The following is a 25,381-nucleotide window of genomic DNA, read 5'->3' as shown; positions in this document are numbered from 1 at the left end:
TGTCCTTAGGTTAGTTAGGTTTAAGTTGTTCTAAGTTCTAGGGGACTGATGACCTTAGAAGTTAAGTCCCATACTGCTCAGAGCCATTTGAACCATTTTTGTCTAAACAATGCAAAAGTGGTCTACAGATCATGAATCGCATGAAGTGCGGTATAGTAGCCGCTGTTTGAAGTCTCCCGTGCGTGTCTGTATCTTCAGTGCACGGCAACGAAGGTGGAATCCGTCCAATGTCATGATTACAGATCATGTTACTAAATACCACTGACCACAGACATTGTATCGGCCACTTTTGATCTCGCGGTCCCCAAACAAAACATCAAGTGGAGGCTTTCCGTTGATCGGGAAATTCCAGACACTTTTCCTGTTTCTGTCTTTCTCAAGAGGTCACACCCTGATTTTCTGCGTGATCCAACGTCCCGAAACATGCAGACGGAGGTTTTCATCTCTCCTCAGAATACAGTGTTCCTATTGGCTAATGCTGGAGACTAAAGGAGAGCTGATACATTTTCGATAATCAAAAATAGAGTGAAATAAGCCATTTGTACTACCCTTCCAAATTAATTGTTTAAAAATTTACAGCAGTCAAATAGATAGCTTAAAACACTCACATTCACCTTACGATGATACTTTTTTGTAATAAAATATATTTTCCATGTTTCAGTGTGACACACAAACATTATACGAATCGAGTAATAAAATTGCCACCACAAATAGGTCGTAGCGCTAAAGATTTCCGAGGTCTTTTATGCGCGAATTTTTGAGAGCGCAAACAGCCTCCACCAACACAACATTCCACTAAACATATCTGATGGGAAAAAAAAGAAATTCTAATGATCACACAGACTAGCGATCACGAGGCGCGCGCCGTTCTCCATCTACAGCATAACTCCCGTCCGCACCGGTCGTCAGAGAGACCCACACCTGAACGCATGCGTGCATGCTATACAACTATCGGAAATGCGACTGAAATTCTAAAAGGTACTATAGGATTCCTAAATTAGTTCTCTCTGCTACATTCGGAAGGAGAGAGGGAGGTTCCAGTGCGTATAGAACAGAGACAACAGCAAATACCTCTGCAAGACGGAGTCCGCTGCGATGTATTGAGAAGCACTAAACATGACACACTTAAACCACGATCGAATCCGTAGCAATAAGCTGAATAAGCTGTCGTGGCTAGATGTCAGAAACAGCTGAAAACACTCACACATCCCACGCGCTCCTGTCCCGAGGTCCGCACGCAACGCACACATTCCCATGTACACTGCCAGCGCCCACGTAAAAAGGTCGGTGAAAATTTCCGTTGCAGCCGCAGCCGCAGTTGTGGACACGTGTGTGCCAGAATGCACCACCCCCAATCATGGAGGGCATCCGGGGGTGGTCGGAGTGGTAGGAATTCGGATGTTATGTCCAGCGCAAACGTCCATCATTTTGAATCTTTTCTCACGTTACACACACACACGTCTGCTTCTGTCTCACTCACCCACCACACTAGTCACTTCGCCAGCCCGCGCTGCCACGGGCAAGATCAGGCAGATTGGCTCATTCTTTGTACACATCAAAAGCTGAGCGAAACCATTCCTTGTGGTTGCCGACTAGGCAGCCGCAGTGCACTGCAAAACAAGCAGCTGCAGTTTGGCCCTATACAGTAGTTATAAACAATTGCACACCGACATAGACACACCGGCTTAAAAAATCTACTTTGCCCAATCCGAGGCAACGATGTTGTTGACCGTACACCTCGAATTTGTCAGATATAAGGTTGATTCCTCCCGTTTCTACGAGTTATTTTTGGAGACAGTAGAAATCGGACAATACACATATTTTCACGCCACTAAAGTACCGTTACTTATTGTGAAAATCCTGTACAGGACTATGGAATAAGCTATATTCCTTCTAAATATTCTTTCATCAGGTAGAAAAATATCTTTCCTGATCTTTCACGTCAAGTATCACTGGACTAGAATATTAAACTCATTTTTGACTCATGATGGAGTGGTAAGATCTACCACTGTCGCATGACGCCTCCTCACTTTCAAAATCTCTCTTAAGGTAACCACATCTCTCGCCACAAATGAAGTCTCGTAAGGTAACAGCACAGAGATGGTGTAAATATAAGTTCTATAAAATGTATCATTTTATAAATTAGATAACACATCTGATTTCATAACGATGTTTGTCTCTCGCTGTATAGGTGGACGATTGAAATATCGTTGAAAGATATCGTCGCGACGGAAAAAACACGAAGGGAAGAATCATACCCATGGTGCCCTAGCCATCGCCTACAACCGCCAGGTGACACGTCACTGCAAAGGCTAATTAATTAAATGGAACGTTCTGTATCATCGCTAAACCGCTCCTTTACTACTTTGCGAGTATCTTTGCGAATGTAAATAGATGGCTGTGCACTACGTTCATTCATTGTTAATTCACGAACATATGTACCAAAGCATCCCGACAACGATTTACGTGTTTCTAGCACTTCGAACATAATCCGTAATTTACGATTACCATTGCCCATATCTGTCTCTGCGGATGGGAGTTGCTCGTTCTTAACCGTCTATTATATCATCACAACACTTTCATATGTACTATACACCGATAAGAGGCGGTAACCACCTCGACATTCGGTCGTTTGTAGAAATCTTGTGCTCTTGGACGGGTACGGGACAGCAGTTACGGATTCGTTTCACTCTGTTCTTTCGCGAAACGTGGGATGTAGCGGTCTACTTCGGATTAGCTGCAGGTTATATCGGTGACAGTGTTGCAGGGAGCGTTGTTCAAAAAGACAAAGCGAGGTGATCTTTCAGTCCCTCATTTTTCCCTAAGAATGTGAGAACGCTCTGTGACTCCCATCCGCAGAGGGAAATACGGGCAGTCGTAATCGTAAATTACGCAATATGTTCGCAGTCATAGAAATATGTAGATTGCTGTTTGGCATAGTTTGGTTGAAACGTCCCCTTTGAACAATTATTACAGGACTGTGCTTAACCTGACACACAATATTTTTTAGCGCAACGCAATCTGACTTTCAAAATTCCCTACAAAAGAATGGGCCCTGACTAACATTAAACTATACCTTTCACAAATCACTTACCTCACAAAAATCTTCGCTACTCAAGCTACTGCAATACAGCGAGCGCCACTACTGCCAGCTAAATAAAAGATCCAAACTACGGAAGGCACTAACTACTGATAGGGATAGTTAGCAAATGAAAGATATTAATAGAGAACAAACAATGTATTTACCTTGATATCATCATATATATAGCAGTTCATGACTGTGGTGTCACCGCTAGACACCACACTTGCTAGGTGGTAACTTAAATCGGCCGCGGTCCTGTAGTACATGTCGGACCCGCGTGTCGCCACTGTGTAATCGCAAACCTAGCGCCACCACATGGCAGGTCACAAGACACGGACATGACCTCGCCCCAGTTGTACGGAAGACATAGCTTGCGACCAGACGTACGAAGCTTTCCTCTCATTTGCCGAGAGACAGAATAGCCTTCAGTTTAGTCCATAGCTACTACCTAGCAAGGCGCCAATTGTATCAGTGCTAATAGCGTACTAATATTCAAGAGAGATGTATTCCAACAAGAGAATAAAGATAAGTATTAAACGCATCTACGTACTTTTCCTCTTATTCATTAATAAGTCTCATGTTCCAGAACTTCAAGCCCGTCTGCGTTAGTTTAGCGTGCACCTAGCTACCTCATTGTGTCTATGCTGTATGAAATAGACACAACAATGACAAATTACAAAACTCCGCCATCTCTCTCCCCACATCCACCACTGCTGGCGGCTCACCTCCAACTGCCCAACGCTATGCGCTGTTCACAGCCAGCTGCCTAACACTACAATGGCGAGTATTACAACAATGCAAAGCAGCCACAGACTGCACACCGCACAGCCAGTGATTTTCTATACAGAGGTGGCGTTACCAATAAAAAAACCTAAACAGCCTACTTACATAGCCCCCATGCTCCCCACAAAAAATTTTACAAATTGGTTTGGGCAGTGCCCAATACAGATTTGAAAAAATTTTTCATAATTACAATAACAAAGAAATCAAATGCACACACTTATTGATACAGTGTTGGTCAAAAGCTAAAATTTTCTCACAGTCCATAAAGACAGTCCTAATCGTTCATCACAGTAAAATATCAGCCTTTTTCTCAAAGTCTGAGCAGTAAAAGAAAATGCACACGGAAGTAGTGGATTTCCATGCAGTATTGAAGAAGTATTGTTATCCTTCCAACGAAAAGACAGTGCTGACTCTACATTCAGACAGGGAATGGGCCACAACAGAGTAAACCCACAGCGGAGTCAGTCGAAATTTTGAAGAGTATTGGTGGGTAGGTCATCACAGAGCAGACCCACTGTAGTCCTGGTAGAGATTACGGTATTGGTGGGCCACCAGAAGTGCAGACCCACTGCAGTCCTTGTAGAGATGGCCAGCAGCCATCTGTTGTGACTGTGCAGGTGCACAATCACCATTGAAGAGTCTTGCGGATAATATAGCAAGTCCATAACCACCACTTGTGCACTCACAAAGTTTTTGGAATTGTCCTTAGAACCAGCAATGCTGTTATCCAGTCCCTTGCTGAATTATTAACACACGTGCAAACACTATCAGTCCCTACTTCTCACATATTGTCCATATACTATGACCAACAAAAACGTGTGCAGTGAAATGTAACTTACAAGTTGCTTAATTTGATGAACTGGTGTCAATTACAATTTTATAACATAAGAACACAATAACAAAGGTACAAAACACATCAGTAAAGAACATAACAATACAGATAACATTTGTGGTAATAGGGGCTTTACAAAAGAATAAAAATAGACATATACGTCAGTGTTACGGGAATTATGACAAGAGTACATACATAAAAGATCAGAATAACTTTCGAAACATCAACTTCACACATGAGCATTAACACAAAAGAGAATAAATAATGTCTAAACATCTTTACAAAGTAAATAACATATTATTAATGCCAATTGTATTTGAGGATAACAGTATTCCTCATCATAGTGAATGTAACTTAGTATTAGAAGAGAAAAAAGTTCTATGAAACAGTACACAGAGACAGGAAGAAAACAAATACACAAGGGTACACAAACACATAGGGGGATAACACAATGGAAAGGACAGGGTTCGTTTTCAGTGTAACTTTTGGAACTGCAGTATTTTGCGAACAAAACCTATTTTGTTCTTGGAGATCTCCCTTCGTTCATCATTATTCCCAAAAAGTCCTATCTATACCTGCTTTCTGTATTCGATTCATATTTCTTTCAAAATAATTATTTCTCAGTGCACAATACTCATTTTTGCCAAATCTGTTTCATATAACCTCCAAAGCATTCTTTCCCTATTCTCCATAGTTAGGTTCTTATATAGTCTACCCCTCTTAAGCTAACTTAAATCTACTGAGCTCAGATATTAAACTAAGGGACGAGGCAATGCAGCAGCATAAAACAATTAACACAAACAACAATGACAAAAAAATGGAAATTTGCAAAGCAACCTACAGTAAATCTAAATTACCAAGCAATTCAACATTACAACTAATATGAGCCAATGTGCAGCAACAAGAAAAATAAATCATTAGTAAAACTGGCTTAACAGAATAATACAAAGTCAAATTCAATAACACTATGCCTGGCAAACAGCAGCAACTTATACCTAAACATGACATAGCTCAAGCAGAAAAAATATTACACTAAAAATGGCCATGTCTAATACCTATGTCACATCTTAACACTAGAGTGATGCATCACGAGAACTTACACTAGCAGATAAGTTATCAAATCGTAAAGAAATTGTTTATGCAATTCCTGTGAAGGGAAATGTCTTTTTATGCTCCCTCATTTTTTGGAAATATATCACAAAACTATTATTTACTGGATCTGGAGACAGAAAATATTTATATTAGTACATCTATAAAATTTTATTTTAACCAGTGCTGCAGTGCAGCTAGAAACTAGATATTAAACAAAATGAGTAAATAAATACATAAAGCAAGCCATATGGCATTTCTCTCAATTCTCGTAGATAGACACTTGTCCTAATCAGGTGTGCAGATGTAAGAATCAAGGATAATGGCCTCCCCTTTTTTTTTTCTACCACCTGCGCCACACACTAATGGCTTTTTCTCAAGGCGGCTGGCACACCTGGCCACTCACAACGCATTACGTGCAGGTGGTCACTTAACTTTCGTACGGAAATATTTACGACACCAGTTTCCGCTACAGTGACAGTCTCATATAAAAATTTCACAGGTCGAGAATTTACGTTGCAAATGTGTGGAAACAAAATCTTATGAATATAACAGTGTCCAAAAAATTTTCGCCGGCATTGTGATACATTCACGCATTTACACACATTTCATAATTCTAAAATACGATTCTTGGTTTCCAACATCCTTTTCCACAAAGCAGAGTCCCTAATTCATTACTCCTTACCTTATTACACATATACATATTCGTCGACACTTCTTCAATATTTCCTCATAACAGACATGTAGCATAATCAAATTCCTCATATAGCATCAGCTTCTTGACCATAAACATACCTCAGCAGCATAATACACATCGTCGTCGTAAAAATAACATCATAACACCTCAGTCAACTCTCAAAATCGTCGTAGCTTCCTCCAATAATTTCAAAACCTAAAAAAAATTCTCTTCTCATGTCAAAAGTGTCATCTACCTCAAATGTACTTTAAAATCATGCTCCCTTACCAAATACATCATTCAAAGCTCTCATAGTATCACAATGGTTCCGAAAAAATATGAACAGTTCACAAAGTACAGACAAAATGCAATTTCATAAGTGTGAAGTTATTCAACTGTGTAATTACGTAAACATCTGTCACTAATGCAGTAAAAAAAATGTTTATCTCTCAGTTAAATGATCAGATAGCTGTGTAATTTGTGTGTTAGAGAAATATGGTACCGATGTGTAAAGTTGTATAAGCAAATACCATATTAGCTAGGGCTCCTTGTGCGTGCCAAACACATGGTACACAAAGTAAGCGTGTACCCCCCTGAGGATTAATGTAATTATAACCTCAGGTGTTACAGATTACAGCAACGGAATGAAATGTATCACGGAAAACTTTCTTTATAATTCAAAAATCTTTAAAAAATAAACGTTTTAAGTACAAAATTAATCACTCAAATACGTGTACTGTAGCGCTAAACTGTGCGTCTTGTTGTAAGATAATCTCTGTGTAAGTTTCGTAGTTATCGTCCTCCGAAAGCTAAGTTCTGCAGAAGTCAATGTACTTACCACATGATAAGCAAAAGTGAAATGTTTTGCGTATAGATATCGTAGTTATTACGCTTATTGTTGTGATGAAGAAAGTACTGTACTGTAACGTATTGTTGTGCTACGGAAAAGGCTGCCTCATTGTTGCTATACCACAAAAGTTACTACTAAAACATGTTTTACTTTCCAGAAGAATTCAGAAAAACTGTGCAGATATAAAACAGATACACCGCAAAAGCAACAAGGTGAATTGTGTCACACATTAGTAGCGTCGTGATATAGTCGTGTAGCTGTCAAATAAACTAACCACTGTGTCACCTGGTATCTCTCAGAAAGCACCTTGAATCCATAATGTATTTGCAAGTAAACCAAAATGTTGCATTAAAAAAAGCAGATTATCTTTCAATAAACGGTTTTGTATGTGAAGTGTGGTGAAATCCTTTACTCTTCATAGTACTCAGAGTTTGAACTTGAATGCAATAGGCATGCGGTGTACGTCGGTAAAGAATACTGGAATTTTTCTCAAGGTTAGCGTCTATGTTATTTTTCTCTGAGCCAGCCGGCGCACATGGCAGCCTGCTGTGCGAGTCATTGTCTGTCTCTTTGTTGGCGCGCGTCGTTATTGGGGTTTGGAGACCTAACTTCTACAAATTCACCGTGACGAGAGGGCCCTGCCCTGTTTAAATCCCGCCAGTTCTGATGCAATTCAGGTCTGTCGTTACGATCATATCGTCTGTCGTCATGTCGGTAGATGCCATAGTTTCTTTCTTGTCGGTCATGTGGTGGAGAATTTCTCCCTGAATCGTAACTGCGCGCTGAACTGTTGCGTCTGAAGTTATTCTGTCTCCCCTGATAATAATAGTTCTGGTTACCATATTGTCTGTTTCTATGATTGTCTCTGTCGTATGCATTACTACGGAAATGCGAACTTTCTCTGTAGTTATTACTCTGCCAGTGGTTGTCATACGGGTGGTGTCTGTTTTGGTCACGATTTGTGTTGTGAGAATAGCCTTGTCGCGTCCAGTTACTATTTTTTTCATCGCGGAATTGCGACGGATGTGACCTGTAATTGTTGTGTTCCTGTTTTCGCATCCCGCGACTGTCTGTGTCAATTTCTAATTCTTGTAAGAGTCCCTGAAAAGCTTCAATGTCGTCTTTGCAACGTCCTGCTAAAATAATATTTCTTAAATGTTCAGGCAATTTCATTAAGCAAATGCGGATGAGTTCTGAAGGGCTGTATGGGTTTGAAAGATATTGATTCTTATGCAACATGTCTTCAAAATATTTGACAAGACTGGAAAATTCAGATTGTTCGAAACGTTTCATCATTATGATGCTGTGTTTTACTCGGTCTTGTGTAGCTTGAGACCAATATGCAGAGAGGAAGGCATGATAAAATTCTCCTTCACTGTGGCAATCGTGAATGACCGATCGCATTCTTACAGCTGGTTCTTTCTCTAAGTAGCCACATATAAATTCTAATCTGTGCTCCAATGACCAGTTGGGAGGAAAACAATGAGAGAATTGATGGAGCCACGCTTGTGGATGAATGTCGTTGCCAGAATTCTTAAATGTTTTGAATTTACGTGTAGTAATGAACAGCTTATAGTCAAAGTCATCATGTCGGCGAGTCGCATAGAGGTCATTGTTACGTCGTGTCGGCGGTTCCATCTCAAAATTCGGTGTGCCTTGCCAATTTCTTTCATAATTTCCGAAGTGTCTTGTGTTATTATTTTGTGGTTGTTCCGTATTTCTATGTCCCTCTTCCCGTGTTGGGGCGCGAGTGTCCTCTGAAATACGTAATTCTTGTATTACCTGTGTCAGCTGATCTTGTACTTCGCGGATTTCTCTTTGGTGTTGCGTATTAATTTGCTTCAGATTTTGTTTCAGTTTCCTAATTTGTTCGCTCTCTTCTGTGTCATTAAAGACTACCGGTTTTGTGTCGTTCAGATTATCATCTACCTTCGTAGATAAGTTAGTGAACTGATCCGAAAGTTCGGCTACTTTCTCCGATAGTGAACACATTTCCTCAGTGTGTTTTTCTGAACCAAGTTTCAGAGTGTCCATTTGTGTTGAAATCGAATCTACTGTGTCCTTCAAGTTTTCCTGAGTTTTTGCAAGTTGCGTAACCGAATCGGTAGATGCAACTGAGTCAAATTTAGCTTGTAAGGTCTCATGATTTTCATGAACAGTAGTTTGCAGTTCTTTTATGGCTGCTTCGTGATTCTGTAGTGCATTTTCATGACGCGAAAAAATAGGTTGGAAATGCTCACAAATTTGTGTTTTTACGTCGTTACAGACTTTTTGACATTTCGATTCAATGTGATGTAACTCATTAGTTAAACCCTCACGTGTTTGTTCAAGTGTGGTGTCTAACTTTTTAAGATTTTGTTCCACTGTGTCTAACTTTTGAAGATTTTGTTCCATTATGTCTAACTTTTGAAGCTTTTGTCCCATTTGTTTCTGATTTTGTTCCATTTGTTGCATTAATTGCAATAATAATGTATTAGTGTCTGGAATCTGTTTCTCTACGCTTTTCGGCAGTGCATTTGCACCGGCAACATTCACATTTTGACAAGCAGAAAATGTGTTTTGACTTATTTGAGAAAACGGTGATGACCCAAAACCTGAATCTACAGTATTTGCGAAATTGTGTCCTGTCATTTCGGATTCCTGAGGCGAGCTGTTGCCGACCGACCGATCGATAATGCTTCCCTGCTCACTAATTGTTTCACTGTCTACGCCATTGTTTGCCGCCCGCTCCATTTCCCTATGCACAATTACCAAATTATTACTTTGAACATTAGTTAATTCATTACTCGGTGGCGCTAACACACTGCTTTCGTTTTCACTCTCATTTCGCAGTTTACTTTGGAGCCTAGTATTACGTTTTTCACACGCCATTATTGTCACAATATTTCACACGACAACACAGAAAAACACAATTTGAAGAGCAAAAATAGGGGAACACATTAACATAGCACTGAAAATAATATCTAGTTAATTGCAGCTGCGAAATACTTGGTGCAAATCTACATGCATACCACAACTGTTCTACTGTACAACAATGAAAGACTGCAACTACAAAGGAGATTTTCTCTACAATTACGCGCTAGCAATAAACAAAAGCTACACTAATGACACAAACTACAAGAAAAAAAATCAGAAGATTCCAGTGAGGTATCCTCGGCTAAGGGTCGACATATGAAACGTCCCCTTTTATCAATTTTACTAGACTGTGCTTAAGCTGACACACAATATTTTTTAGCGCAACGCAATCTGACTTTCAAAATTCCCTACAAAAGAATGGGCCCTGACTAACATTAAACTATACCTTTCACAAATCATTACCTCACAAAAATCTTCGCTACTCAAGCTACTGCAATACAGCGAGCGCCACTACTGCCAGCTAAATAAAAGATCCAAACTACGGAAGGCACTAACTACTGATAGGGATAGTTAGCAAATGAAAGATATTAATAGAGAACAAACAATGTATTTACCTTGATATCATCATATATATAGCAGTTCATGACAAATTACAAAACTCCGCCATCTCTCTCCCCACATCCACCACTGCTGGCGGCTCACCTCCAACTGCCCAACGCTATGCGCTGTTCACAGCCAGCTGCCTAACACTACAATGGCGAGTATTACAACAATGCAAAGCAGCCACAGACTGCACACCGCACAGCCAGTGATTTTCTATACAGAGGTGGCGTTACCAATAAAAAAACCTAAACAGCCTACTTACATGGTGTATATGTTCAAGAATTAACAATGAAAGGACGTACTGCACATTCACCTATCCACATTCGCAATGGTACTCCCAAAAGTAGAGGAGGGGCGGTTTACGTACGATACAGAAATCGGGAATCAGTCGTCGTGTCACTGGTCTGCGTTGTCAAAAACTGGTAAAATTGCTAAAATTGTATGCATTATCAACTGTGATGCTTATTACAGTACATCAGTGGTGTGTTTTACTTTCCATCTGTCCACTCGTATGGTGTTGATTTCCACATAATGACTGACTGACATCGCTTGTTTGAGATGGATAAAGAGTCTGGTGAAGGGGCAACACATTCTGGGGATGGCTAGCACCGAAACAATGGTCGTGTACATGACTGCAATATGAAGGATCAATGGAAATGGAACACCGAGCCATCAGCTATCCCATCAATGTGGCAGGTGAATTGTCTGGAAACGCTCCATAATGCCGCAAAACTCTTCCAGTTGCCTTATGTTTTGATTGTCTTTTATTTCAACCATCCACTGCGTGCGTGTTGTGGGAGCAGCAGCTACATGATTTATACCATGCGATGTCCAGTTTTCTATGAGAACCAACGGATTTAAACGTGTCGCTTGTGTGTGCCTGTACAAGACCGATTTTTATGCTAGGTGACGGTAACATGGTCGTTGTGGTCCTGTTTTTAATAGCGCAGTCATTACGCGTAATGTATGTTCCCGGCAGTAGAATCATTCTGTGGTCAGCTTCAAATGTCAGTTCCCAATAGCGTTCCTCGAAAAGAACATCGTCTTCCCTCCAGGGACTCCCATTTGAAATAGCCATGAGTGTAATCCGACTACTGAAAAAGAAAAACTATTCGCCATATTCATGGTCAATAAAATTAATTAGCCTATCAATTTGATATCAGTGACATGCCACCCTGTGAGTGTAGGCGATGGTTTGGGCACCACAGATATCACTCTTCCCTTGGTGTTTTTTTTTTCGTTCCAGAGAGATCTTTTAATGATATTTCAATCATCAACCTATACAGGAAGAGACAACCATCGTAATAAAATGTGTTACAGAATATAGGGTGATACACAGTATAAAACTTATATTTTCACTTTCTCTGTGCGGCTACCTTAAGAGACTTCATATGTGTTGCGGCGTTAAGTGAAGCGCCGGGACGCCAGTCGGGAACGGTAGAGATGGCTGTGAGAAGACCTCAGCCAATCGCGCGCTGATCGACCCCTCTCCAAGACGAGAAGGCGTCAGCAGCGGCCCCTATGTGATGAGAACATAAGCGCCGCCACCAGCTGGCGACAACCAGTTCAATTGTAGCTTCAAGACTAGTGACTTGAGTAGCAGCGTCAACTCTGTTCACATTGCTTGCACTGTCTTTGTAGCAGGGACTTGGAATTGTTTACACTGAAGAAACTTCCTCATTTTGTATGCCGCCCTTTGCTTGCGACACATCTGTGTGATTGACAAAGTTAAGTATTATCTCTTTTCGTTTTGTAATAAAGCTCATTAATACGATATGTTTGAGTTGATTGTCTAGCGAACCGCTTACGAAGGATTCCTAGAAACCCCATATTTGACGACAACGCTGTGACGAGAGATTATGTTACCTTAAGAGAGAGTTTGAAAGTGAGGAGGCGTCCTGTGGCAGTGATAGATCTTAGCAATCCTAGATGAGCCAAAAATGAGTTTAATATTCTAGTCCTGTGACGGTTGACATGATAGGTAAGGAAAGATATTTTTCTACCTGATGAAAGAATATTTGGTGTGAATATAGCCTATTCCACAGTCCTGTACAGGATTTTCGTTTGAGAAATTCGAGGTGTATGATCAACAACATCGTTGCCTTAGATTGGGCAAAGTAGATTTTTTTAAACTGCTCGGTCTATGTTGGGGTGGAATTGTCTAGAACTACCGTATACGTCCAAACTGCAGCTGCTTCTTTCGCAATGCACCGTGGCTGCCTGCAAGGGCAGTCACAAAGAGTCGGCAACGGGAAGTAATGGATTATCTCAGCCTGTGATGGGTGCAAAAAATGCACCTACCTGTCTGATCTTGCCCGCGGCAGCAAGGGCTGGCGAAGTGACCAGTGTGCTGGGTGAGTCGACAGAAGCTGACGTGTGTGTTGATGTGAGAAGATTCAAAATGATAAACGTTTGCGTTGGCACATTGATAACATCCGAATTCCTACCACTCCAATTATGCCAAGATGCCCTCCATGAATGGGGGTGGTGCACTCCAGCTCACACGCGTGTCCACGACTGCGACTGCGGTCCCGGTGGAAATTCTCACTGACCTCATTAGGCGGCGCTGGTGGTGTACATGGTGATGGGCGTGCTATGTGTGGACCCCAGGACAATGCGAATGTTTTCACCTATCTCGGACAACTAGTCAAGGCAACTGCTGCTACGGACTGGATATGGTTTAAGTGTGTCATCTTTAGTGATTCCAATACATCGTAGTGAGCTCTGTCTTGCAGAGTTATTTGTTGTTGTACATTGTATCACACCTTCCTCCCTCCTTCCGAATGTAGCGGAGAGAACCAGTTCAGGAAATCTATAGTACTTTTAAAAACACAATCGTGACATTAAATTACGGATTGATCAATTTATTATTTCTGACAGTTGTATTCCATGCACGCATGCGTTCAGGTGTGGGTCTCTCTGACAGCCGGTGCGGACGGGAGTTATGCTATAGATGGAGAATGGCGTGCGCCTCGTGATCGCTACTTTGTGTGATCAGCAGAATTTCTTTTTTTTTTTATCATCAGATATGTTTAGTGGAATGTTGTGGTGGTGGAGGCTGTTTGTGCTCTCAAACATTTATGCATACAAGATCTCGGAAATCCTTAGTGCTACGACCTATCTGTGGTGGCAGTTTTATTACTTGATTTGTATAGTGTGTGTGTCACACTGAAACATGGAAAATATATTTTTCCCGATCAACGGAAAGCCTACACTCGATGCTTAGTTTGGGGGTCACGAGATCAGAAGTGTCCGATACATGGTCTATGGTATTTAGTAGGTGCTATTTAGTAACGTGATCTGTAATGAGAACATTGGGCGGTTTTGACCTTCGTTGCCGTGAGCAGACGACAGCGACATGCACGGGAGGCTCCAAACGGCGGCTATACCACACTTCATCTGATTCATGATCTGTAGACCACTTTTGCAGCGTTTAACTTTCAGTGCAATATGACTGCTGTATGCTTCTCGATATGTACAAAATAGTTTGCCCTTGAGATTCTAGTAATTTGTCCGCTTGCAGAAAGTGACAGCGGGTTTCTAAATATGTCATGTACTTTTACATTTGTAATTGTTCTGATTTTCCCGTCTATACTTAGACACCAGTGTGCTTCGAAAAGTAAGGAAAATAAATAAGAGGCTTAACATCACTGACTCTGGCAGCAAATATAAACTAAGCCTACTCAGCGTTTGCAAGCACGATAAGAATAAAAAATCACTGCAATTGTTTAAATATTCCATACTGCCATCGATTTCCTGACAAACTCTTTAAATAAATTAAATTCCATACACCATATTGTATCCTGTAAATTATTTATTTAAGCAATATACCACACGTTGTCGAAATTGTTTAAACAATATTCCATACACTGCACTTAATTTCCCACCAGTTCCTTAAATAAATAATTGTTTAAATTGTTTAAATAATATTCCATACACTGCAATCGATTTACCCTCCAAATGGCCGATGAACTGGGTCTTTTTCCCACCACTTTCCTGGAGGGGGAAGGGAGGAGGGGGGCTGGGATGTTCCACCAGAGGGTTGATTTAATTTATTGATCGATTTAATTAGTCAAAAGAACTGATATGAAAAGCGTGCTTGTATCCGTGTGGAGATTTCGCTGAGGGATGGGGAGGAGGAGTAGGAGGGGGAGGAGGAGGAAGGGGAGAACAATTATTTCATTGACCTTTCTAGCAAAAGGAGGAATTATCCCCAGGGGGTCATAACCTGTCACTCAAAAGGATGGTTCATCCCCAGGGGTCTTAATGCTATTAGCAGAACTATAGGTTAAGGACCTGTCAGTCAAAGAACAAAAGGTTTGCCCTTGAATGTAAACTTGTCCCTGATGTAGGCAACCCGCAAAGTGGCGTGATGCCGCTGTTGCCCTACTACTTATGTGCAGTTCAGCTTGCATATTTGAAGCGATCGTTATAGATTACACAAAATGATCTAGCTCCTTAGCGGTGTATTGATGACAGACGAAATGGTGTTTTCACGTCCTGCAAATACACACGCGGAAAAAACGCGAGCCACTTAGCTTCTGCCTCCAGGCGCAACTATCAGGGGCTGACCACGAGCTACCTAATGCATGGGCTCAAGTACTCGCGGTCCCATTCCACCTGTGCTTATCTCATTAGAAAAACGTGATTACGTAACAAATTAGGAACTAATTTTGTCTGATTATATGGAGCGTTTTTATGGACTCTTTCCATTGCTGCTCATAGAATTTTCTTGTGTTTCTCCTCATTTGAATAAGGAGATTCTCTTTTGTTGGCTAAATGAATAAGTAATTAATTAAATATAAATTTATAATATATTGCCAGACAGGGCACATCGTGCTATGTGGTGCTGTTCGTGAGGAGTGGGCTGCACAGCACAGAAACCTGATACACTGTACGCTCACCCATTACAGTCAGCAACAAGCAGCAGACAAATTTTAGAAATAAATCTCACACTGAATGCAATGTGGGCTCTGTGAACTGAGGGAGGAAACCCTCTGATTAGGCAGATCTACAAATCCTCTGAATCTCCCAGTCGATAGCGTCATAGCAGTCTTTCTCTCTGTACTTCTCACGTTTGATCAGCAGTATTTTGGGAGATCTTGGTCCATCTTTATACTGAATGAAGGTACACTTGTCTTGGTCACCAACATAATTTTTACGAGTACTAACTTCTCATTATGCGGTTCAGGATATCCCCATTGTCAGTTGTATTCAAAACGATATACAGTCTTATGTCGCCTCCTACTACATTGTGCAAATGAAGTGAGCAAGTAAAATCTCGTCGACAAAAGTACAATGTCCCGTCGGGATGGTGCATGGCAGAAATAGAAAGAAAGGGAAAACACAACCACTGTGAGAAATTTGGTAGTACTCAGCTTTTGTACAGAGCGTCTGTGTCGAAATCCATATCCAAGTGCCCGCATCTCGTGGTCGTGCGGTAGCGTTCTCGCTTCCCACGCCCGGGTTCCCGGGTTCGATTCCCGGCGGGGTCAGGGATTTTCTCTGCCTCGTGATGGCTGGGTGTTGTGTGCTGTCCTTAGGTTAGTTAGTAGTTCTAAGTTCTAGGGGACTTATGACCACAGCAGTTGAGTCCCATAGTGCTCAGAGCCATTTCAACCATATCCAAGTCCTTGGCACAGCTGGGATAAGTTAAACATTTTAACAGTTACAGAAATAAACATAAGTCTTTAGGTTAGTTCTGATTTACTGTTTTCGTAAAAGAAGTTTAGACTGCACTATGACGATCCTTGACAGCTGCTAGTTGGAGCTACTCGACAACTGCGCAAGAACTGCAACTAGGCTAGAGCTGCAGTCGGGCGGTCTCTTACCCACGTGATTCGCAATCCGTGGCGCCGATGGTAACTCAGCTCAGAGGGCGTGGCAGGCGTGTGGCCGGCATGTGGCCGGCGCCGGTCGCTGCCCCTGCGGGGCAGCAGCGGATACCACAGCCAAGGTGCAGTAGGAGGCGACAAAAAAAATTGTACGTGGTTCTGAACAGATCTGACGATGGGGATATCCCGAACCGCGTAACAAGATATTACTAAAAATAATGTTGGTGACCAAGACAAGTATAATTCCATTCATTTTCTGCACCTAGTTCAGAAATTCGCCGTTATCTAATATGACCATATTTCATATTTTCTCTTGCTGAAAAGAGGTCACTTATCAACAGACTTTTTGAATTAGCGTTAATCTTAGTCTTTCAAGTTACACAACTTAAACCTTATTTATGTATTTACTATTAATAAAATATAAATGTCGGAGTACTCAACGTAGGCCGACCGAAGTGGCCGCGCGGTTCTGGCGCTGCAGTCTGGAACCGCGAGACCGCTACGGTCGCAGGTTCGAATCCTGCCTCGGGCATGGATGTGTGTGATGTCCTTGGGTTAGTTGGGTTTAACTAGTTCTAAGTTCTAGGGGACTAATGACCTCAGCAGTTGAGTCCCATAGTGCTCAGAGCCATTTGAACCAAGTACTCAACGTGAGAACGAAGTCATTCGCGACGGCACTGCTATGTGAAAAATTCTCAGTTTTCTTGCCGCGTTATTTCAGGATAAAATCTCAAGCTTTTGACGATAACCTCGTTCTTCATCGTCAGAAGCAACTGACTGTCTTCACTGCTGCTGCGGTGGCCTTATATAGCCCGTGGACGGCTTCTGATTGGTTGGTGATTACATACTGCCGTCGCAGACGGTGTCAATGTCTGCGCTGGTGGCGCCACCGCTTCCTTGGGAACATAAACACTGCAAGGAATGTCTCTGCTGCTTCTCAGCATCCAGCGCTCGTTTCCATGCACCGCGCAGATAATATCCGCTATAACTGTTAAAGGTCTTTTCGCTAATTCGTATTTCAACAGCCACCTTAATAACAGAATCCCAGTATATGGAGGCATGGGACAAAATTTTTGTTTCATCGAACAGTATTTTATGTTAGTTCGGGAGGCTGTGCTTCGCAACTGCCCATTTCTCTTGTTCTCTATTTCTAATATGCCATTGGAGTTCTGCACAAAATGGTTCAAATGGCTCTGGACAGTATGGGACTTGTCATCTGAGATCATCAGTCACCTAGAACTTAGAACTACTTAAACCCAACAAACCTAAGGACATCACAAACATCCATGCCCGAGGCAGGATTCGAACCTGCGACCGCAGTGGTCGCGCGGCTCCAGACTGAAGCGCCTAGAACCGATCGGCCACAACGGCCGGCTGTTCTGCACAGCGATCTGAAACGGTACGATTGGTTTGACCGCTGTGAAGAACTCCAACTACATAGTAAAAGTAGACAACTAGAGAAATTGGCAATTGTGGTGCACAGCCTCACTAACAAACATGAAATACTGTTTGATGAAACAAAAATTTTGTCGTATGCCTCCACATAGCGGGATTCTGTTATTAAGGAGGCTGTTGAAATAAGAATGAGCGAGAAGAACTTTAGCCGTGATAGCGGATATTATCTGCGCGGTGCATGGAAAAGAGCGCTGGATGCAGAGAAGCAGCAATGACATTCCTTGCAGCGTTTACGCTCCCACGGAAGCGGTGGCGCCACCAGCGCAGACATTGACACCGTCTGCGACGGCAGTACATAATCGCCGACCAATCACAAGCCGTCCACGGGCTACTTAAGGCCAGCACAGTAGCAATGAAGACAGTCAGTTGCTCCTGATGATGACGATGGAAGCTACCGTCGAAAGCTTGAGATTTTGTCCTGAATTGATGTGGCAAGAAAACCGAGAACTTTTTACATACTATTCAACGTGTCCATTATGACAAACAAAATGTTATAATAACATAAAAAATAATATTACGTATAAAATTACTGTGTTGTTGTTGTGGTCTTCAGTCCAGAGACAGGTTTGATGCAGCTCTCCACGCTACTCTATCCTGTGCAAGCCTCTTCATATCCGAGTAACTACTGCAACCTACATTCTTCTGAATCTTCTTAGTGTATTCATCTCTTGGACTCCCTCTACGATTTTTGTCCTGCACGCTTTCCTCCAGTACTAAACTGGTGATCCCTTGATGCCTCAGAACATGTCCTACCAACCGATTCCTTCTTCTAATCAAGTTGTGCCACAAATTCCTCTTCTCCCCAATTCTATTCAGTGCCTCATTATTAGTTATGTGACCTACCCATCTAATCTTCAGCATTCTTCTGTAGCACCACATTTCGAAAGCTTCTATTCTCTTCTTGTCTAAACTATTTATCGTTCATGTTTCACTTTCATACATAGCTACACTCCATACAAATTCTTTTAGAAAGGACTTCCGGACACTTAAATCTATATTCGATGTTAACAAGTTTTTCTTCTTCAGAAACGCTTTCATTACGCATTACTATTACTGTAAACATAAACAAAAAACCATTATGTTACATAACTCATAAAATTGGTATTGGACCTTTTTTTCTGGAGAATGAACTTTCTTGAGAAGTGTCTCATTCTGCTTCAAGAAATTGAAACTCTCAAGGCAGCTGTATTTGAAGTTTATTTTGCTAAGCAACAACTCTTTCAGCGTTTCAACTTTCGTGTTTTTCTTATGTTCATGCTTGCAAAAATTTTCTCTGCGGGTGTATTAGTACATGGCAGTGATAACCCAAATTCTACTGCATTAGAAAAGTTGCTTTTGAGAGGAGAAATACTGAAACGTTTATACCCATCCCAAATGAAGCTCTTTTCTTTTATTCCACTGAGCAATTCTGTTTGCAGTGGCATATAATTTTCGTTCTTAGCAGTTATGGACATAGAGATTTGAACATTACGTAGTGTAACATAGACAATAAAAAATAAATTCTACTTTCTAACAAAACGGGAAGACGCGTCCCGACAAAATCTATCGGGACATCGTGACCGCAAGTTGCAAAATGGCACCGCCGCGTTCTAAACGGGACGTCTGGTCACTTTACCCTATCGGATATCCCAGCCAGGTTTACAATCGACCGAATACTTCCTTACAGGCAGATCTCAGAATTTTTTTCAAATAATTTTTCCTCAACATTTATATTATGGGTATTCCTATTAGGTGCTTGGCAGAGAGCACTTTTTATTGTATCACTGATGATTACTCCCCATACAAAATTCATTGTGAGCTGCAATACATATCAACCAACTGGAAAGGTTGACGATTAATACTAAAGACAGTGGTATCTGAAGCTGTCCATGTTCCCGCTTTCCTCAGTCAGTAATACAATTTCATATGTTTGAAAGAAAAATGCAAATAGTGCACTAACAAACAACAATTATTTACTGTCGAAAATGACAGTGTGCACTAAAAAAATTGTAATTTTTGGGATTTTGTAATTGTGCTTTGACGTTTCACAGAGTAAGTGACTCACATCGTTACAAGTGAAATCTCAGCGATGCCTTGTTCTTGAGAAACGACCGAAAAGCAATCAAACAACACCTGAAGAACACGAAAAAGGACGGCAGTACGGCACAAACCACGTTAAAAATGAAAGATATGTTGTAAGGTTTTCTGAGAAGATAGTGCAATACTAATAACCCAACGCATTTTGTCCATAAGTAAAAAAACGGTTAACAACAAATATAATATAATAGTATATTCCAAGTAAATGGACTTCATGGTGATTTATGAAACGTATAAATTTAGTATCGTTTGACTACAGAAATAACACGACACAACTGGAGTCAATTAACTCATATAAATTTAAAAAAAATGGTTCAAATGGCTCTGAGCACTATGGGACGTAACATCTGTGGTCATCAGTCCCCTAGAACTTAGAACTACTTAAACCTAACTAACCTAAGGACATCACACACATCCATGCCCGAGGCAGGATTCGAACCTGCGACCGTAGCAGTCGCGCGGTTCCGGACTGCGCGCCTAGAACCGCTAGACCACCGCGGCCGGCTCATATAACTTCGCAGCGGGAACGATCGGCTAGCAATCGTAGGCAAAGAAAGCCAAAGGCTTCGATTTATCAGTAGAAAACTACGAAGAGATTACTAGTGTGAATAGTGAGAGTTGCACCAGAATACTGCCAAAGTGCTTTCTATCTCCTTCCGATTGGACAAAGAATACATTGAGACGATAAAAGTCGTGGGATACCTCCAGATATCGTATCGCACCTCCTTTCGGCCGGAATGGCCCAATAGCTCGACGTGGCATGTACCCAACAAGTCGTTGGAAGTCCCCTACAGAAATATTGAGCCATGCTGCCTCTATAGTCGTCCATAATTGCGAAAGTGTTGCTGGTGCTGGAAGTTTGGCACGAACTGATCTTCATTTTTTAGGTCAGTCTTGATGACACAATAATTTACACTTCACTATTACCTGTTTCGGCTACTGCCATCTTCAGGTCTGTTACAAACAAAAACAGTATGTAAATATCTAAGTTTAGTTTGTTTACGCTAAAACTATAAAAGTTCTGGTGCTACATAAGAAAGATAAAAAGTGTTTACACTATTATCAGCCATTATACCAGCCATACAAACCATAAAATATTCTGATGTAGTATCAACGTCAACCTAAACATGTAGGTAGATAATAAGAGTTGGTAATGCTCAGAATGCGTCTGGTATTTATACAAGGAAACTGAGGCTAGGAGAGGGTACTACAGCTAGGATACAAGATTAACTAGTATCGCAAATGTAATGGTTAAAATGTGGTATGCGTTGTCATAAATTAAAATTATTTCACATGGCAAAACGAGCCTCTGACAATAAAACATGTATTGACATACTAGTATACTTGGAATTAGATGCATACTTAAAATCCACATAAAAAGTGCAAATACTATTAATGTGAAGCTCCTAGCCTGGCAATTGTATAAAAGCCAGTGTAAAAAGTATAAGATTAAAAACATCTATGAGATAAAATCTTCGAGCCTGACAGATCAATTACCGTAAACGTAACTGCAAGGTAATTAAGGAAGCAGTGACGATTAATTAAAAATTAAAAAATCGATAGTCGATCATGCATCCGGAGCGTGGTCTTAATGGCGGCACGCCGTGGCTTCTCTGTATGACGTTCCTGCCTTCCTGCGGCGGAACTTGAGGAGGAAGGCAGAGTCTCCTCGTCGCCGGCGGCCGGCGACGCCAGTCTGCTGGGCCGTTCTACGCTGCTCAAAGCAGTAGGTTTCTGAATACATCAAAATAAACATTTAGGTTACACTCATTCTGTTCATTCAGCAGTAATTCCTGTTGCCGTTTTCTGTGCACATTTCCTAGAATAGGTTCAATAACTGTCCTTTTGGCGCCCTATGCAACACTTTCATATTATTCTGTATGTTTCCTACCGAATGTCTATCTCTGTCTAAATGTGTACCGATAGCGCTCTTATTTTTGGTTATCTGTATGCTCTCTAAAACAAAAATAAGAGCGCTTTCGGTACACATTTAGACAGAGATGCGATTTACTAAATAAGGTTACTAAATACTGTTTTCCCAAATTCCTTCATAAAAGAAGGCGAAGTAATTATTGCAGAATTCGAATTAAAACTGCTCCCAACAGTAACATGGAATTAAATATCCTCGGTGTAGAGAAGGAACTTCAATTACTTAATAAAGGCAAGTCTTCTGGTCTAAATTGTATGCTAATTAGATTTCTTTCAGAGTATGCTGATGAAATAACTCCGATATTTAGCAATTATAACAACAGCTCGCTCGACGAAAGAACCTGTCTAAAGACTCTAAAGTTCCACAGGCCACACGAATACTCAAGAAAGGGAGCAGAAGTAATCTGCTGAACTGCAAGCCTATATCACTGACGTCTATTTGCACTTGGATTTTCAAGATACGCTGCTTTGGAACGTTATGAATTACCTCCAAGAAAATGATCTGTTGACACTTAGTCAGCACAGGTTCAGAATAATCGCACTTGTGAAACACAGCTACCTCTTTATTCTCATGAAGTAATGAGTGCCATCGACAGGGGATGTCAAACTAATTCCATATTTCTAGATTTTCAGAAGGCTTTTGATACCTTTCCTCACAAATGGTTCAAATGGCTCTGAGCACTATGGGACTTAACATCTATGGTCATCAGTGCCCTAGAACTTAGAACTACTTAAACCTAACTAACCTAAGGACATCACACAACACCCAGTCATCACGAGGCAGAGAAAATCCCTGACCCCGCCGGGAATCGAACCCGGGAACCAGGGCGCGGGAAGCGAGAACGCTACCGCACGACCACGAACTGCGGACGCGCTGTTCAAGATTGGAGCGGTTCAGTAATAGTGTCAAAGTGGTTCGATGAATCCTCTGCCAGGCACGTAAGCGTGAATAGCAGAGTAGTCACGTGTATTTGCACTATATACAGGGTGTTTCAAAAATGACCGGTATATTTGAAACGGCAATAAAAACTAAACGAGCAGCGATAGAAATACACCGTTTGTTGCAATATGCTTGGGACAACAGTACATTTTCCGGCAGACAAACTTTCGAAATTACAGTAGTTACAATTTTCAACAACAGATGGCGCTGCAAGTGATGTGAAAGATATAGAAGACAACGCAGTTTGTGGGTGCGCCATTCTGTACGTCGTCTTTCTGCTGTAAGCGTGTGCTGTTCACAACGTGCAAGTGTGCTGTAGACAACATGGTTTATTCCTTAGAACAGAGGATTTTTCTGGTGTTGGAATTCCACTGCCTAGAACACAGTGTTGTTGCAACAAGACGAAGTTTTCAACGGAGGTTTAATGTAACCAAAGGACCGAAAAGCGATACAATAAAGGATCTGTTTGAAAAATTTCAACGGACTGGGAACGTGACGGATCAACGTGCTGGAAAGGTAGGGCGACCGCGTACGGCAACCACAGAGGGCAACGCGCAGCTAGTGCAGCAGGTGATCTAACAGCGGCCTCGGGTTTCCGTTCGCCGTGTTGCAGCTGCGGTCCAAATGACGCCAACGTCCACGTATCGTCTCATGCGCCAGAGTTTACACCTCTATCCATACAAAATTCAAACGCGGCAACCCCTCTGCGCCGCTACCATTGCTGCACGAGAGACATTCGCTAACGATATAGTGCACAGGATTGATGACGGCGATATGCATGTGGGCAGCATTTGGTTTACTGACGAAGCTTATTTTTACCTGGACGGCTTCGTCAATAAACAGAACTGGCGCATATGGGGAACCGAAAAGCCCCATGTTGCAGTCCCATCGTCCCCGCATCCACAAAAAGTACTGGTCTGGGCCGCCATTTCTTCCAAAGGAATCATTGGCCCATTTTTCAGATCCGAAACGATTACTGCATCACACTATCTGGACATTCTTCGTGAATTTGTGGCGGTACAAACTGCCTTAGACGACACTGCGAACACCTCGTGGTTTATGCAAGATGGTGCCCGGCCACATCGCACGGCCGACGACTTTAATTTCCTGAATGAATATTTCGATGATCGTGTGATTGCTTTGGGCTATCCGAAACATACAGGAGGCGGCGTGGATTGGCCTCCCTATTCGCCAGACATGAACCCCTGTGACTTCTTTCTGTGGGGACACTTGAAAGACCGGGTGTACCGCCAGAATCCAGAAACAATTGAGCAGCTGAAGCAGTACATCTCATCTGCATGTGAAGCCATTCCGCCAGACACGTTGTCAAAGGTTTCGGGTAATTTCATTCAGAGACTACGCCATATTATTGCTACGCATGGTGGATATGTGGAAAATATCGTACTATAGAGTTTCCCAGACCGCAGCGCCATCTGTTGTTGAAAATTGTAACTACTGTAATTTCGAAAGTTTGTCTGCCTCAAAATGTACTGTTGTCCCAAGCATATTGCAACAAACGGTGTATTTCTATCGCTGCTCGTTTAGTTTTTATTGCCGTTTCAAATATACCGGTCATTTTTGAAACACCCTGTAAGAAGGAAATATAGGATACAAACTTTAAAAAAAGTGGAAACAGTACCATATGCGTATGTAAGAGTTGATATCTTAGAACTTAAGTATATAATTGGAGGCATACAATTAGAGGCGCTTTTGCTCTTCTTCCGGCAGTAAGATTTTTCGTTGACGTTGTCATCTGCAAGGCGGCGTCGAGATGGCACTGACAGGACGGTACAACGGCGGCGACGGCGGGCGTCGGGAGGGATGTGAGCGAGGAGAGGACTCGGGGTGCAGGTAGGCCGTGACGTGGTGGGCAGGTTGCACCGATTTCTGGTTGGGTGCAAATTTCAATGGGTGTAGTTTTCATGTAGCTGATCAGTGGTATAACGCTTCTAATTGTAGTTACGTGAGGTACAAGAAACGGTAGCCGAAGGCTGCAGACAGAATGCAGGTCTACGTGCCCTGCCAAGTCCACACACGAATTTTCCAGATTTATTTGCGAAAAGCTTTGCTACCGGATTAAAGAAGGGTGCATCACAATACTTCTATCTTCAAGCTCATAAAAATACAATATATAAAGCATGCTTTCGAATAAAATTATCTATTGTTACTTCAATATATCGAGGGATAAAAGGCTTAAAAGTATTAGCCCTGCTGTGTACATCCATTTGCTGTCAACTAAGCGACCCTATCTGGAAACGTTTTCAAATTATTAACGGCGTCTAATTTATAATTCAGTGCTTACGGATACGAATTTTGAACTGAACTTAAGGTTAAGGATTCTACAGTGTTACATTTGATGGGTACAACTTTGCGGCG

This window comes from Schistocerca nitens, chromosome 4 (genome assembly GCF_023898315.1).
Source record: "Schistocerca nitens isolate TAMUIC-IGC-003100 chromosome 4, iqSchNite1.1, whole genome shotgun sequence".
Taxonomy (NCBI): domain Eukaryota; kingdom Metazoa; phylum Arthropoda; class Insecta; order Orthoptera; family Acrididae; genus Schistocerca; species Schistocerca nitens.
This window is presented reverse-complemented; position numbering follows the sequence as displayed.